This window comes from Rutidosis leptorrhynchoides, chromosome 9, assembly GCF_046630445.1.
Source record: "Rutidosis leptorrhynchoides isolate AG116_Rl617_1_P2 chromosome 9, CSIRO_AGI_Rlap_v1, whole genome shotgun sequence".
NCBI lineage: Eukaryota > Viridiplantae > Streptophyta > Magnoliopsida > Asterales > Asteraceae > Rutidosis > Rutidosis leptorrhynchoides.
The window spans coordinates 308,907,021-308,910,849 of NC_092341.1; the positions used below are offsets into that span (position 1 = coordinate 308,907,021).

At 34.3% G+C, this 3,829-nt stretch overlaps 1 long non-coding RNA gene across 3 annotated transcripts; it reads right to left on the minus strand.

Annotated features, from left to right (window-relative positions):
* Window positions 1–458: 458 nt before the first annotated feature.
* Window positions 459–3,145, minus strand: LOC139866456 (uncharacterized). Of its 3 annotated transcripts, XR_011765464.1 has the most exons (5): window positions 3,027–3,107; window positions 2,104–2,539; window positions 1,512–1,893; window positions 973–1,257; window positions 459–813 (listed from the first exon to the last, which is right to left on the minus strand). It is a non-coding gene; the product is annotated as an uncharacterized lncRNA (long non-coding RNA). The 3 variants fall into 3 exon arrangements; XR_011765465.1 differs by lacking the exon at window positions 2,104–2,539 and having other exon boundaries at window positions 3,027–3,145; XR_011765463.1 differs by having other exon boundaries at window positions 1,512–2,539.
* Between the last annotated feature and the right edge of the window lie 684 nt (window positions 3,146–3,829).

Consider the following 3,829-nt stretch of genomic DNA (forward strand, 5'->3'; position numbering starts at 1 on the left):
TTTGGAACCTTGTCCTAACATGGTGGAATCAACAACAATCCTCAATCACAAGCATTGAAGATGCCATAATCAACAAACAATCCTTTACAGCAGATGGTTTCGGAAATTGCATATGGCAAGCAACAAAATGGATAGTTTGCTATCATATTTGGAAATATAGAAATTTGAAAGTCTTCTCCAAAAAAAGATTGGGTCCCCACAACCATCATATCCGAAATACAAACTCAAAGCTTTAGTTGTATCTCCAAACGTTCAAAAACGAAATCTCTCGCATGACAACAATGGCTCATAAATCCATCCTCTTATGTTGCGACTCCCACTAATCGTGTCGGCATAGGCTAATTACATCGCTTGTTTAGTTTTGTCGGCATAGTATCTTAGAGTTTTTGGTTTCTTTAGGACTGTCCTTTTGTTATATTCTCGTGTTAGATTATTACCGAAATCCATTGATGTATAGTAAAGATAGGTCCTTGTAATCCTTATTATTGTTAATAATAACAGTCTTGCTTTAAAAAAAAAAAAAAAAAAAAAAAAGTTTGCATAGTTCAACAACATAATTGGAAAACGAAAGCTCCACCTCCTTCCCAGTCGTTAAGGATAACTCGATCAGGATCACGTTTCTCGGCGACAAACAGCAACCAAGTGAACCTATTAGTTGTAGCATGATCAAAGAGCATCTGCTTACTTGTGTAAACCATAAAATCTGCTGTCAGATTCGCTTTCAAACATTTGGCCACCAACATATCTTTATGGTCTAACAAATACTCATCTCCCCCCCTCTTCTACGCAAACTAAAAATTGTGCTTCAGTAGCCTGTAAAAAAACCAAAAGTAAACGTGTTGGAGATGAACAAAAAATAATTATGAAACAGCTCCATATATAACACCTGTATAATTAAATAATAATTAATAATTATACAGAGTTGAACATGGTCCAATTAAATAATAATAATTAATAAACAAAAAAACAAACCTCTGTGTTCCCATCCTTTGAAACAGCTCCATATATAACACTTGTATAATTATGATCGACTCTCTTGCAAAACTCAAATCAAGGACCACTCTATTTATACATCCCATCATTCATATTTAAATGATCAAATACATTGTGCGACTGGTTCAATGCTCGATCTAAGGTGTCATCTGAAGATTGACTATATTTATTTCTTAGTTCCGATATTACATTCACATGGTCGCCTCTTAGCTTTAGAAAAGAACGAACTTCTTCCATTGTCTTAGCAACTAAGCCCTCATCAATCTAAAAATGACATAAGCAATTAACCCGAATACCAAACCGAATTTCAAAAACGGTTTTCGGATCTATTAAAACCGAAACCGAATTCAATATTCGGTTTTTGGTTTTGAATATTTCAAATTTGGTTTTTGGTTTTGATTTCAGAAGTTGAAAAACCAAACAAACCGAACCGATTAAACCGAACAAACGAAAACCGAACCGATGATCACAACTAAATGAAACCACTTATTTAAAAGTTCACAGAATATTGTCATTACCAGTTCCTTTTCAATCTGTTGTAGCAACTCTGAATCTTCTAATTTTCTTAGTTTCTCGAGACTTAAAAGAACGGTTCGGGACTTGTCAGGCGGCACACCGCATCTAGTCAACATTAAATCCAGTATGATTTTGTGATTAAAGTTAATCTGCTTTCAGAAAGCAAAGGCGTAGTTGGTCGATGTTAATAATTAATTAAATATACTAAAAGGAAAAAAGACTATACTTAACACATAATTATTCTCGATCAGATCCAACAATGTAGTCAAAATCCCGACTACCTCCTTGTCTGCCTCAATTGTGTTACCATCGGCAACATCAAATTTATGATCAAAACCTTCCTTCCGTAGCAATAAAACTAGCAAACGGGACATGTAAGACATCCTAAAAATAGACCAAATAAGTCAAAAACATAAAGCACAATAAACAATTATAATTCTCGCCTTTCAGAAAAAAACAAACAATGAGCATATACATACATACATATTATATATGTGTATGTATGTATGTATTATATATGTGTATGTATGTATATATTATATATGTGTATGTATGTATGTATGTATGTTGGTAGGAGTTTGGGTTCTTCCTCACATGCTGACAATTTAAAAGTTTCTCTATGCGAACTGATTAATTTACTGAAGAAGAAGTCGGATCAATAAGCCTTACGGAGAATCGACAATTAGATAAACCTACAACTAATCTATTACTCCGTAACTTTGAATAAAAAAGTAAGGATTTTAGGGGAAAAGTCGATATTGATGGTTTTAACACGCAACAAATCGTCGATCAATTATGTGGATCAAATCGTCGATCACGCGCAAAGATCCAGATCCAGATAATTAATCGACGATTTATTGGGTGTTAAACCATCATATCAATTTTCCCCCTAAAATCCTTACTTTTGTTATTCAAACAAAATTAACAGATTGTAGTGAGTTTATCTAATTGTGGATTCTCCAACCATCACCCACAGCCGGAGCCAATTCGGACAACAATCACCGTCAACAAACCCCATTGCAACGTAGATCTGAAAAAGTGGTTTAAGACTTGAATGAGGGGATAAAACACATATACATAACATTAAGACAAATCTGAAGAAAAAAAAAAAAAAAAAAAAAAAAAAAAAAAAAAAGAGAGAGATATATTTAGTTGTTGGCCGGTAAAAGAAATAGATCGGAGGTCGGTGGTGCGGCGGTGGCATCGGTGGTTTGGTGGAGAAGAACTTATGTGTCGTGGATGTCGGCGATAATCAGTGGCCATCGCCGGCCACCATGAAGAGCCACCATCGACTTCCAATTCCGGCAAAAGAAACCGTCGGCGAGAACGACCAACAACTAGATCTTAAAAATTCTCAGATCTTAAAAAATAGAAATAAAAAAAAAATAAACCGATTTTTTCAAACATGTTGGCTTTTTTCGAACATGTTGACAACCATACAGGGCAGAATCAGTTGCCGTTTTGTGAGAATATTGGTTGAACGATTAGACAGGAAAAGAAAGGTAATTAGATCTTACCGTTATTGAACTTCGATCTGAAGAGGTGATGAAAACGAAACTTTATTTCAAATCTGAAGTGGCGATAAGCTAGGGTTTATGAGGTTATTGATAGCTAAAATTGACTTAAGACGTTAGGCTTTAAAACGTTTCAAGGTGTAGTTTCCTTGTTAGCCCACTTACAAATATACATTCGGCCCAAAAAGTAAATCCGTATTTGATATACTTCATAAACGTGTGAAAATTTTGATATTTGAAAGAGATTAAAGGTCAAAACTGTTATAATTCAGTAGGCTTATAACTACCTTTAGTGGTTCTTGATTGTAGAAGGTATATAGAGATAGAGATACTGTAAAACGGAGAAAATAAAGGTTGAACAAAAAGGTATGAGTAATTGGTTTTTATTTATAGAAAAATGTACAATGAGAGTTTGGTGGCATTTGGAATCTAGAGAGAGAGAGTGTTTTTGTTAACCAAAAAATACATACAATAAACTCTAACTCAACACACCTATTTATACTCAAAAAATATACTATGCAATATCTATAATAATAATAAAATTATCATCCAATTATTACTTTTATAACACTCCCCCTTGGATGATAATTTTATTAGTGAATAACTAGTACTGCCTCGTTAAAAACCTTGCTAAAGAAAACCCTTTGGGATAAAACTTTAGCTAAGGGAAAAAGAGTGCATCATAGAGTTGACTCCCCCTCAAGTAGGCAACGCCTGAGTTGTTACATCTTCTGAACATGCCTCATGCCAATATTATGAACGTGTGTTCTGAAAATAGCAGTTGGAAGTGCTTTGGTGAAAAGGTC